The following is a 13216-nucleotide window of genomic DNA, read 5'->3' as shown; positions in this document are numbered from 1 at the left end:
AGAGAGAGAGTGAGTCATTCCCTACAAAGCTGTGGAGCGAGAGAGAGAGAGTCGTTCCTTACAAAGCTGTCGAGAGACAGAGAGCGAGAGAGAGTCGTTCCATACAAAGCTGTGGAGAGATTGAGAGTCGTTCCCTACAAAGCTGTGGTGAGAAAGAGAGCGAGAGAGTCGTTCCATACAAAGTTGTGGAGAGAGAGAGACATTCCCTACAAAGCTGTGGAGAGAGAGAGAGTCTTTCCATACAAAGCTGTAGAGAGAGTGAGAGAGAGTCGTTCCCTACAAAGCTGTGGAGAGAGAGAGAGAGAGAGAGAGAGTCTTTCCTACAAAGCTGTGGAGAGAGAGAAAGACTCGTTCCCTACAAACCTGTAGAGAGAGAGAGAGAGAGAGAGAGAGTCATTCCCTACAAAGCTGTGGAGCGAGAGAGAGAGAGTCGTTCCTTACAAAGCTGTCGAGAGACAGAGAGCGAGAGAGAGTCGTTCCCTACAAAGCTGTGGAGAGATAGAGAGTCGTTCCCTACAAAGCTGTGGAGAGAAAGAGAGCGAGAGAGTCGTTTCCCTACAAAGTTGTCGAAAGAGAAAGAGAGAGAAAGTGGTTCCATACAAAGCTGTGGAGAGAGAGAGGGAGAGAGTCATTCCCTACACAGCTATGGAGAGAGAGAGAGAGAGAGAGAGAGAGAGAGTCTTTCGATACAATGCTGTAGAGAGAGAGAGAGCATCGTTCCCTACAAAGCTGTGGAGAGAGAGAGAGAGTCGATCCCCACAAAGCTGTGGAGAGAGAGAGAGAGAGAGAGAGAGAGAGAGAGAGAGAGAGAGAGAGAGAGTCGATCCCCACAAAGCTGTGGAGAGAGAGAGAGAGACTCGATCCCCACAAAGCTTTGGAGAGAGAGAGAGAGAGAGAGAGTCTTTCCATACAAAGCTGTAGAAAGAGTGAGAGAGAGTCATTCCCTACAAAGCTGTGGAGAGAGAGAGAGTCTTTCCATACAAAGCTGTGGAGAGAGAGAGAGAGAGAGAGAGTCGTTCCCTACAAAGCTGAGGAGAGAGAGAGTCATTCCCTACAAAGCTGAGGAAAGAGAGAGAGAGTCGTTCCCCACAAAGCTGTGGAGTGAGAGACGTTCCCTACAAAGCTGTCGAGAGAGAGTGAGAGTCGTTCCCTACAAAGTTGAGGAGAGAGAGAAAGAGTCGTTAACTACAAAGCTGTAGAGAGAGAGTGAGAGTCATCCCCTACAAAGCTGTGGAGAGAGAGAGAGACAGAGAGAGAGAGAGAGAGTTGTTCCCTACAAAGCTGTGGAGAGAGAGAGTCGTTCCCTACAAAGCTGAGGAGAGAAAGAGAGAGAGTAATTTCCCTACAAAGTTGTCGAGAGAGAGAGAGTAATTTCCCTACAAAGCTGTCGAGAGAGAGAGAGAGAGAGAGAGAGACGTTCCCTAAAAAACTGTCGAGAGAGTGAGACTCATTTCCTACAAAGCTGTGGAGAGAGAGAAAGACTCGTTCCCTACAAAGCTGTAGAGAGAGAGAGAGAGAGAGTCATTCCCTACAAAGCTGTGGAGTGAGAGAGAGAGAGTCGTTCCTTACAAAACTGTCGAGAGACAGAGAGCGAGAGAGAGTCGTTCCCTACAAAGCTGTGGAGAGATTGAGAGTCGTTCCCTACAAAGCTGTGGTGAGAAAGAGAGCGAGAGAGTCGTTCCATACAAAGTTGTGGAGAGAGAGAGAGACATTCCATACAAAGCTGTGGAGAGAGAGAGAGAGAGTCTTTCCATACAAAGCTGTAGAGAGAGTGAGAGAGAGTCGTTCCCTACAAAGCTGTGGAGAGAGAGAGAGAGAGAGAGAGAGAGTTTTTCCTACAAAGCTGTGGAGAGAGAGAAAGACTCGTTCCCTACAAAGCTGTAGAGAGAGAGAGAGAGAGAGAGTTATTCCCTACAAAGCTGTGGAGTGAGAGAGAGAGAGTCGTTCCTTACAAAGCTGTCGAGAGACAGAGAGCGAGAGAGAGTCGTTCCCTACAAAGCTGTGGAGAGAAAGAGAGCGAGAGAGTCGTTTCATACAAAGTTGTGGAGAGAGAGAGACATTCCCTACAAAGCTGTGGAGAGAGAGAGAGAGTCTTTCCATACAAAGCTGTGGAGAGAGAGAGAGAGAGAGTCTTTCCCTACAAAGCTGTGGAGAGAGAAAGCGGTAGAGATTTGTTTACCTACAAAGCTGTCGAGAGAGAGAGTCGTTCCCTACAAAGCTAAGGAGAGAGAAAGTCATTCCCTACAAAGCTGAGGAAAGAGAGAGAGGGTCGTTCCCCACAAAGCTGTGTTTGAGAGAGCCGTTCCATACAAAGCTGTCGAGAGAGAGAGAAAGTCGTTCCCTACAAAGTTGAGGAGAGAGAGAAAGAGTCGTTCCCTACAAAGCTGTAGAGAGAGAGTGAGACTCATCCCCTACAAAGCTGAGAGAGAGAGAGTCGTTCCCTACAAAGCTGAGGAGAGAAAGAGAGAGAGTAATTTCCCTACAAAGTTGTCGAGAGAGAGAGAGTAATTTCCCTACAAAGCTGTCGAGAGAGAGAGAGAGAGAGAGAGAGAGACGTTCCCTACAAAACTGTCGAGAGAGTGAGACTCATTTCCTACAAAGCTGTGGAGAGAGAGAAAGACTCGTTCCCTACAAAGCTGTAGAGAGAGAGAGAGAGAGAGTCATTCCCTACAAAGCTGTGGAGTGAGAGAGAGAGAGTCGTTCCTTACAAAACTGTCGAGAGACAGAGAGCGAGAGAGAGTCGTTCCCTACAAAGCTGTGGAGAGATTGAGAGTCGTTCCCTACAAAGCTGTGGTGAGAAAGAGAGCGAGAGAGTCGTTCCATACAAAGTTGTGGAGAGAGAGAGAGACATTCCATACAAAGCTGTGGAGAGAGAGAGAGAGAGTCTTTCCATACAAAGCTGTAGAGAGAGTGAGAGAGAGTCGTTCCCTACAAAGCTGTGGAGAGAGAGAGAGAGAGAGAGAGAGAGAGTCTTTCCTACAAAGCTGTGGAGAGAGAGAGAGAGAGAGAGTTATTCCCTACAAAGCTGTGGAGTGAGAGAGAGAGAGTCGTTCCTTACAAAGCTGTCGAGAGACAGAGAGCGAGAGAGAGTCGTTCCCTACAAAGCTGTGGAGAGAAAGAGAGCGAGAGAGTCGTTTCATACAAAGTTGTGGAGAGAGAGAGACATTCCCTACAAAGCTGTGGAGAGAGAGAGAGAGTCTTTCCATACAAAGCTGTGGAGAGAGAGAGAGAGAGAGTCTTTCCCTACAAAGCTGTGGAGAGAGAAAGCGGTAGAGATTTGTTTACCTACAAAGCTGTCGAGAGAGAGAGTCGTTCCCTACAAAGCTAAGGAGAGAGAAAGTCATTCCCTACAAAGCTGAGGAAAGAGAGAGAGGGTCGTTCCCCACAAAGCTGTGTTTGAGAGAGCCGTTCCATACAAAGCTGTCGAGAGAGAGAGAAAGTCGTTCCCTACAAAGTTGAGGAGAGAGAGAAAGAGTCGTTCCCTACAAAGCTGTAGAGAGAGAGTGAGACTCATCCCCTACAAAGCTGAGAGAGAGAGAGAGAGTCTTTCCATACAAAGCTGTGGAGAGAGAGAGAGAGTCTTTCCATACAAAGCTGTGGAGAGAGAGAGAGTCATTCCCTACAAAGCTGTGGAGAGAGAGAGAAAGTGAGTCATTCCCTACAAAGCTGTGGAGAGAGAGAGACATTCCCTACAAAGCTGTGGAGAGAGAGAGAAAGACTTTCCATACAAAGCTGTGGAGAGAGAGAGAGTCATTCCCTACAAAGCTGTGGAGAGAGAGAGAAAGTGAGTCATTCCCTACAAAGCTGTGGAGAGAGAGAGACATTCCCTACAAAGCTGTGGAGAGAGAGAGAGAGTCTTTCCATACAAAGCTGTGGAGAGAGAGAGAGAGAGAGTGAGTCGTTCCCTACAAAGCTGTCGAGAGAGAGAGAAAGACGTTCCCTACAAAGCTGTCGAGAGAGAGAGAAAGACTTTCCATACAAAGCTGTGGAGAGAGACAGAGAGAGAGAGAGAGTCGTTCCATACAATGCTGTGGAGAGAGATGTGGAGAGAGAGAGAAATTCCCTACAAAGCTGTGGAGAGAGAGTGAGAGAGAGAGAGAAATTCCCTGCAAAGCTGTGGAGAGAGAGAGAGAAATTCCCTACAAAGCTGTGGAGAGAAAGAGAGCGAGAGAGTCGTTTCCCTACAAAGTTGTCGAAAGAGAAAGAGAGAGAAAGTGGTTCCATACAAAGCTGTGGAGAGAGAGAGAGAGTCATTTCCTACACAGCTATGGAGAGAGAGAGAGAGAGAGAGAGACGTTCCCTACAAAGCTGTGGAGAGAGAGAGAGTGAGTCGTTCCCTACAAAGCTGTGGAGTGAGAGACGTTCCCTACAAAGCTGTCGAGAGAGAGTGAGAGTCATCCCCTACAAAGCTGTGGAGAGAGAGAGAGACAGAGAGAGAGAGAGAGAGTTGTTCCCTACAAAGCTGTGGAGAGAGAGAGTCGTTCCCTACAAAGCTGAGGAGAGAAAGAGAGAGAGTAATTTCCCTACAAAGCTGTCGAGAGAGAGAGTAATTTCCCTACAAAGCTGTCGAGAGAGAGAGAGAGAGACGTTCCCTACAAAGCTGTCGAGAGAGTGAGACTCATTTCCTACAAAGCTGTGGAGAGAGAGAAAGACTCGTTCCCTACAAAGCTGTAGAGAGAGAGAGAGAGTGAGTCATTCCCTACAAAGCTGTGGAGCGAGAGAGAGAGAGTCGTTCCTTACAAAGCTGTCGAGAGACAGAGAGCGAGAGAGAGTCGTTCCATACAAAGCTGTGGAGAGATTGAGAGTCGTTCCCTACAAAGCTGTGGTGAGAAAGAGAGCGAGAGAGTCGTTCCATACAAAGTTGTGGAGAGAGAGAGACATTCCCTACAAAGCTGTGGAGAGAGAGAGAGTCTTTCCATACAAAGCTGTAGAGAGAGTGAGAGAGAGTCGTTCCCTACAAAGCTGTGGAGAGAGAGAGAGAGAGAGAGAGAGAGAGAGAGAGAGTCTTTCCTACAAAGCTGTGGAGAGAGAGAAAGACTCGTTCCCTACAAACCTGTAGAGAGAGAGAGAGAGAGAGAGAGAGTCATTCCCTACAAAGCTGTGGAGCGAGAGAGAGAGAGTCGTTCCTTACAAAGCTGTCGAGAGACAGAGAGCGAGAGAGAGTCGTTCCCTACAAAGCTGTGGAGAGATAGAGAGTCGTTCCCTACAAAGCTGTGGAGAGAAAGAGAGCGAGAGAGTCGTTTCCCTACAAAGTTGTCGAAAGAGAAAGAGAGAGAAAGTGGTTCCATACAAAGCTGTGGAGAGAGAGAGGGAGAGAGTCATTCCCTACACAGCTATGGAGAGAGAGAGAGAGAGAGAGAGAGAGAGAGGTCTTTCGATACAATGCTGTAGAGAGAGAGAGAGCATCGTTCCCTACAAAGCTGTGGAGAGAGAGAGAGAGTCGATCCCCACAAAGCTGTGGAGAGAGAGAGAGAGAGAGAGAGAGAGAGAGAGAGAGAGAGAGTCGATCCCCACAAAGCTGTGGAGAGAGAGAGAGAGACTCGATCCCCACAAAGCTTTGGAGAGAGAGAGAGAGAGAGAGAGTCTTTCCATACAAAGCTGTAGAAAGAGTGAGAGAGAGTCATTCCCTACAAAGCTGTGGAGAGAGAGAGAGTCTTTCCATACAAAGCTGTGGAGAGAGAGAGAGAGAGAGAGAGTCGTTCCCTACAAAGCTGAGGAGAGAGAGAGTCATTCCCTACAAAGCTGAGGAAAGAGAGAGAGAGTCGGTCCCCACAAAGCTGTGGAGTGAGAGACGTTCCCTACAAAGCTGTCGAGAGAGAGTGAGAGTCGTTCCCTACAAAGTTGAGGAGAGAGAGAAAGAGTCGTTAACTACAAAGCTGTAGAGAGAGAGTGAGAGTCATCCCCTACAAAGCTGTGGAGAGAGAGAGAGACAGAGAGAGAGAGAGAGTTGTTCCCTACAAAGCTGTGGAGAGAGAGAGTCGTTCCCTACAAAGCTGAGGAGAGAAAGAGAGAGAGTAATTTCCCTACAAAGTTGTCGAGAGAGAGAGAGTAATTTCCCTACAAAGCTGTCGAGAGAGAGAGAGAGAGAGAGAGAGACGTTCCCTAAAAAACTGTCGAGAGAGTGAGACTCATTTCCTACAAAGCTGTGGAGAGAGAGAAAGACTCGTTCCCTACAAAGCTGTAGAGAGAGAGAGAGAGAGAGTCATTCCCTACAAAGCTGTGGAGTGAGAGAGAGAGAGTCGTTCCTTACAAAACTGTCGAGAGACGGAGAGCGAGAGAGAGTCGTTCCCTACAAAGCTGTGGAGAGATTGAGAGTCGTTCCCTACAAAGCTGTGGTGAGAAAGAGAGCGAGAGAGTCGTTCCATACAAAGTTGTGGAGAGAGAGAGAGACATTCCATACAAAGCTGTGGAGAGAGAGAGAGAGAGTCTTTCTATACAAAGCTGTAGAGAGAGTGAGAGAGAGTCGTTCCCTACAAAGCTGTGGAGAGAGAGAGAGAGAGAGAGAGAGAGAGTTTTTCCTACAAAGCTGTGGAGAGAGAGAAAGACTCGTTCCCTACAAAGCTGTAGAGAGAGAGAGAGAGAGAGAGTTATTCCCTACAAAGCTGTGGAGTGAGAGAGAGAGAGTCGTTCCTTACAAAACTGTCGAGAGACAGAGAGCGAGAGAGAGTCGTTCCCTACAAAGCTGTGGAGAGATTGAGAGTCGTTCCCTACAAAGCTGTGGTGAGAAAGAGAGCGAGAGAGTCGTTCCATACAAAGTTGTGGAGAGAGAGAGAGACATTCCATACAAAGCTGTGGAGAGAGAGAGAGAGAGTCTTTCTATACAAAGCTGTAGAGAGAGTGAGAGAGAGTCGTTCCCTACAAAGCTGTGGAGAGAGAGAGAGAGAGAGAGAGAGAGAGTTTTTCCTACAAAGCTGTGGAGAGAGAGAAAGACTCGTTCCCTACAAAGCTGTAGAGAGAGAGAGAGAGAGAGAGTTATTCCCTACAAAGCTGTGGAGTGAGAGAGAGAGAGTCGTTCCTTACAAAGCTGTCGAGAGACAGAGAGCGAGAGAGAGTCGTTCCCTACAAAGCTGTGGAGAGAAAGAGAGCGAGAGAGTCGTTTCATACAAAGTTGTGGAGAGAGAGAGACATTCCCTACAAAGCTGTGGAGAGAGAGAGAGAGTCTTTCCATACAAAGCTGTGGAGAGAGAGAGAGAGAGAGTCTTTCCCTACAAAGCTGTGGAGAGAGAAAGCGGTAGAGATTTGTTTACCTACAAAGCTGTCGAGAGAGAGAGTCGTTCCCTACAAAGCTAAGGAGAGAGAAAGTCATTCCCTACAAAGCTGAGGAAAGAGAGAGAGGGTCGTTCCCCACAAAGCTGTGTTTGAGAGAGCCGTTCCATACAAAGCTGTCGAGAGAGAGAGAAAGTCGTTCCCTACAAAGTTGAGGAGAGAGAGAAAGAGTCGTTCCCTACAAAGCTGTAGAGAGAGAGTGAGACTCATCCCCTACAAAGCTGAGAGAGAGAGAGTCGTTCCCTACAAAGCTGAGGAGAGAAAGAGAGAGAGTAATTTCCCTACAAAGTTGTCGAGAGAGAGAGAGTAATTTCCCTACAAAGCTGTCGAGAGAGAGAGAGAGAGAGAGAGAGAGAGACGTTCCCTACAAAACTGTCGAGAGAGTGAGACTCATTTCCTACAAAGCTGTGGAGAGAGAGAAAGACTCGTTCCCTACAAAGCTGTAGAGAGAGAGAGAGAGAGAGTCATTCCCTACAAAGCTGTGGAGTGAGAGAGAGAGAGTCGTTCCTTACAAAACTGTCGAGAGACAGAGAGCGAGAGAGAGTCGTTCCCTACAAAGCTGTGGAGAGATTGAGAGTCGTTCCCTACAAAGCTGTGGTGAGAAAGAGAGCGAGAGAGTCGTTCCATACAAAGTTGTGGAGAGAGAGAGAGACATTCCATACAAAGCTGTGGAGAGAGAGAGAGAGAGTCTTTCCATACAAAGCTGTAGAGAGAGTGAGAGAGAGTCGTTCCCTACAAAGCTGTGGAGAGAGAGAGAGAGAGAGAGAGAGAGAGTCTTTCCTACAAAGCTGTGGAGAGAGAGAGAGAGAGAGAGTTATTCCCTACAAAGCTGTGGAGTGAGAGAGAGAGAGTCGTTCCTTACAAAGCTGTCGAGAGACAGAGAGCGAGAGAGAGTCGTTCCCTACAAAGCTGTGGAGAGAAAGAGAGCGAGAGAGTCGTTTCATACAAAGTTGTGGAGAGAGAGAGACATTCCCTACAAAGCTGTGGAGAGAGAGAGAGAGTCTTTCCATACAAAGCTGTGGAGAGAGAGAGAGAGAGAGTCTTTCCCTACAAAGCTGTGGAGAGAGAAAGCGGTAGAGATTTGTTTACCTACAAAGCTGTCGAGAGAGAGAGTCGTTCCCTACAAAGCTAAGGAGAGAGAAAGTCATTCCCTACAAAGCTGAGGAAAGAGAGAGAGGGTCGTTCCCCACAAAGCTGTGTTTGAGAGAGCCGTTCCATACAAAGCTGTCGAGAGAGAGAGAAAGTCGTTCCCTACAAAGTTGAGGAGAGAGAGAAAGAGTCGTTCCCTACAAAGCTGTAGAGAGAGAGTGAGACTCATCCCCTACAAAGCTGAGAGAGAGAGAGAGAGTCTTTCCATACAAAGCTGTGGAGAGAGAGAGAGAGTCTTTCCATACAAAGCTGTGGAGAGAGAGAGAGTCATTCCCTACAAAGCTGTGGAGAGAGAGAGAAAGTGAGTCATTCCCTACAAAGCTGTGGAGAGAGAGAGACATTCCCTACAAAGCTGTGGAGAGAGAGAGAAAGACTTTCCATACAAAGCTGTGGAGAGAGAGAGAGTCATTCCCTACAAAGCTGTGGAGAGAGAGAGAAAGTGAGTCATTCCCTACAAAGCTGTGGAGAGAGAGAGACATTCCCTACAAAGCTGTGGAGAGAGAGAGAGAGTCTTTCCATACAAAGCTGTGGAGAGAGAGAGAGAGAGAGTGAGTCGTTCCCTACAAAGCTGTCGAGAGAGAGAGAAAGACGTTCCCTACAAAGCTGTCGAGAGAGAGAGAAAGACTTTCCATACAAAGCTGTGGAGAGAGACAGAGAGAGAGAGAGAGTCGTTCCATACAATGCTGTGGAGAGAGATGTGGAGAGAGAGAGAAATTCCCTACAAAGCTGTGGAGAGAGAGTGAGAGAGAGAGAGAAATTCCCTGCAAAGCTGTGGAGAGAGAGAGAGAAATTCCCTACAAAGCTGTGGAGAGAAAGAGAGCGAGAGAGTCGTTTCCCTACAAAGTTGTCGAAAGAGAAAGAGAGAGAAAGTGGTTCCATACAAAGCTGTGGAGAGAGAGAGAGAGTCATTTCCTACACAGCTATGGAGAGAGAGAGAGAGAGAGAGAGACGTTCCCTACAAAGCTGTGGAGAGAGAGAGAGTGAGTCGTTCCCTACAAAGCTGTGGAGAGAGAGAGAGAGAGAGAGAGTCATTCCCCACAAAGCTGTAGAGAGAGAGAGAGAGAGAGAGAGAGAGAGCGAGAGAGTCATTCCCTGCAAAGCTGTGGAGTAAGAAAGAGAGCGAGAGAGTCGTTCCCTACAAAGCTGTCGAGAGAGAGAGAGAAAGACGTTCCCTACAAAGCTGTCGAGAGAGAGAGCGTCGTTCCCTACAAAGCTGTGGAGAGAGAGAGAGAGAGTCGATCCCACAAAGCTGTGGAGAGAGAGAGAGAGAGTCGATCCCACAAAGCTGTGGAGAGAGAGAGAGAGTCTATCCATACAAAGCTGTAGTGAGAGTGAGAGAGAGTCATTCCCTACAAAGCTGTGGAGAGAGAGAGAGAGTATTTCCATACAAAGCTGAGACTAACCTTACAAAGCTGTGGTAAGAGAGAGAGACTAACCCTACAAAGCTGTGGAGAGAGAGAGAGAGAGAGAGAGAGAGAGAGAGAGAGAGTCGTTCCCTACAAAGCTTTGTGAGAGAGAGTCATTCCCTACAAAGCTTTGGAGAGAGAGAGAGAGCGAGAGAGTCATTTCCATACAAAGCTATTGAGAGAGAGAAAGAGTTGTTCCCTACAAAGCTGGGGAGAGAGAGGGAGAGAGAGAGTCATTCCCTTCAAAGATGTGGAGAGAGAGAGTCGTAACATACAAAGCTGTAGAGAGAGAGAAAGAGAGACGTTCTCTACAAAGCTGTGGAGAGAGAGAGAGTCATTCCCTTCAATGCTGTGGAGAGAGAGAAAGAGTCATTCCCTACAAAGCTGTGGAGAGAGAGAGTCATTCCCTACACAGCTGTGGAGAGAGAGAGAGTCGTTCCCTACAAAGCTGTGTAGAGAGAGAGAGTCATTCCATACAAAGCTATCGAGAGAGAGAAAGAGTTATTCAATATAAAGCTGTGGAGAGAGAGAGACAGTCGTTCCCTACAAAGCTGTGGAGAGAGTGAGAAAGAGTTCTTCAATACAAAGCTCTGGAGAGAGAGAGAGAGTCATTCCCTACAAAGCTGTGGAGAGAGAGAGAGAGAGAGAGAGAGAGAGAGAGAGAGTCGATCCCCACAAAGCTGTGGAGAGAGAGAGAGAGACTCGATCCCCACAAAGCTTTGGAGAGAGAGAGAGAGAGAGAGAGTCTTTCCATACAAAGCTGTAGAAAGAGTGAGAGAGAGTCATTCCCTACAAAGCTGTGGAGAGAGAGAGAGTCTTTCCATACAAAGCTGTGGAGAGAGAGAGAGAGAGAGAGTCGTTCCCTACAAAGCTGAGGAGAGAGAGAGTCATTCCCTACAAAGCTGAGGAAAGAGAGAGAGAGTCGTTCCCCACAAAGCTGTGGAGTGAGAGACGTTCCCTACAAAGCTGTCGAGAGAGAGTGAGAGTCGTTCCCTACAAAGTTGAGGAGAGAGAGAAAGAGTCGTTAACTACAAAGCTGTAGAGAGAGAGTGAGAGTCATCCCCTACAAAGCTGTGGAGAGAGAGAGAGACAGAGAGAGAGAGAGAGAGTTGTTCCCTACAAAGCTGTGGAGAGAGAGAGAGTCGTTCCCTACAAAGCTGAGGAGAGAAAGAGAGAGAGTAATTTCCCTACAAAGCTGTCGAGAGAGAGAGACATTCCCTACAAAGCTGTGGAGAGAGAGAGAGAGTCTTTCCATACAAAGCTGTGGAGAGAGAGAGAGAGAGAGTGAGTCGTTCCCTACAAAGCTGTCGAGAGAGAGAGAAAGACGTTCCCTACAAAGCTGTCGAGAGAGAGAGAAAGACTTTCCATACAAAGCTGTGGAGAGAGACAGAGAGAGAGAGAGAGTCGTTCCATACAATGCTGTGGAGAGAGATGTGGAGAGAGAGAGAAATTCCCTACAAAGCTGTGGAGAGAGAGTGAGAGAGAGAGAGAAATTCCCTGCAAAGCTGTGGAGAGAGAGAGAGAAATTCCCTACAAAGCTGTGGAGAGAAAGAGAGCGAGAGAGTCGTTTCCCTACAAAGTTGTCGAAAGAGAAAGAGAGAGAAAGTGGTTCCATACAAAGCTGTGGAGAGAGAGAGAGAGTCATTTCCTACACAGCTATGGAGAGAGAGAGAGAGAGAGAGACGTTCCCTACAAAGCTGTGGAGAGAGAGAGTGAGTCGTTCCCTACAAAGCTGTGGAGAGAGAGAGAGAGAGTCATTCCCCACAAAGCTGTAGAGAGAGAGAGAGAGAGAGAGAGAGCGAGAGAGTCATTCCCTGCAAAGCTGTGGAGTAAGAAAGAGAGCGAGAGAGTCGTTCCCTACAAAGCTGTCGAGAGAGAGAGAGAAAGACGTTCCCTACAAAGCTGTCGAGAGAGAGAGCGTCGTTCCCTACAAAGCTGTGGAGAGAGAGAGAGAGAGTCGATCCCACAAAGCTGTGGAGAGAGAGAGAGAGAGTCGATCCCACAAAGCTGTGGAGAGAGAGAGAGAGTCTTTCCATACAAAGCTGTAGTGAGAGTGAGAGAGAGTCGTTCCCTACAAAGCTGTGGAGAGAGAGAGAGAGTATTTCCATACAAAGCTGAGACTAACCTTACAAAGCTGTGGTAAGAGAGAGAGACTAACCCTACAAAGCTGTGGAGAGAGAGAGAGAGAGAGAGAGAGAGAGAGAGAGAGAGAGAGAGAGAGAGAGTCGTTCCCTACAAAGCTTTGTGAGAGAGAGTCATTCCCTACAAAGCTTTGGAGAGAGACAGAGAGCGAGAGAGTCATTTCCATACAAAGCTATTGAGAGAGAGAAAGAGTTGTTCCCTACAAAGCTGGGGAGAGAGAGGGAGAGAGAGAGTCATTCCCTTCAAAGATGTGGAGAGAGAGAGTCGTAACATACAAAGCTGTAGAGAGAGAGAAAGAGAGACGTTCTCTACAAAGCTGTGGAGAGAGAGAGAGTCATTCCCTTCAATGCTGTGGAGAGAGAGAAAGAGTCATTCCCTACAAAGATGTGGAGAGAGAGAGTCATTCCCTACACAGCTGTGGAGAGAGAGAGAGTCGTTCCCTACAAAGCTGTGTAGAGAGAGAGAGTCATTCCATACAAAGCTATCGAGAGAGAGAAAGAGTTATTCAATATAAAGCTGTGGAGAGAGAGAGACAGTCGTTCCCTACAAAGCTGTGGAGAGAGTGAGAAAGAGTTCTTCAATACAAAGCTCTGGAGAGAGAGAGAGAGTCATTCCCTACAAAGCTGTGGAGAGAGAGAGAGAGAGAGAGAGAGAGAGAGAGAGTCGATCCCCACAAAGCTGTGGAGAGAGAGAGAGAGACTCGATCCCCACAAAGCTTTGGAGAGAGAGAGAGAGAGAGAGAGTCTTTCCATACAAAGCTGTAGAAAGAGTGAGAGAGAGTCATTCCCTACAAAGCTGTGGAGAGAGAGAGAGTCTTTCCATACAAAGCTGTGGAGAGAGAGAGAGAGAGAGAGTCGTTCCCTACAAAGCTGAGGAGAGAGAGAGTCATTCCCTACAAAGCTGAGGAAAGAGAGAGAGAGTCGTTCCCCACAAAGCTGTGGAGTGAGAGACGTTCCCTACAAAGCTGTCGAGAGAGAGTGAGAGTCGTTCCCTACAAAGTTGAGGAGAGAGAGAAAGAGTCGTTAACTACAAAGCTGTAGAGAGAGAGTGAGAGTCATCCCCTACAAAGCTGTGGAGAGAGAGAGAGACAGAGAGAGAGAGAGAGAGTTGTTCCCTACAAAGCTGTGGAGAGAGAGAGAGTCGTTCCCTACAAAGCTGAGGAGAGAAAGAGAGAGAGTAATTTCCCTACAAAGCTGTCGAGAGAGAGAGACATTCCCTACAAAGCTGTGGAGAGAGAGAGAGAGTCTTTCCAT

Source organism: Salmo salar, chromosome 09 (assembly GCF_965601325.2).
Source record: "Salmo salar chromosome 09, fSalSal1, whole genome shotgun sequence".
NCBI classification, from domain to species: domain Eukaryota; kingdom Metazoa; phylum Chordata; class Actinopteri; order Salmoniformes; family Salmonidae; genus Salmo; species Salmo salar.
The sequence above is the reverse complement of the archived record's forward strand: the minus strand, read 5'-3'. Positions refer to the sequence as shown.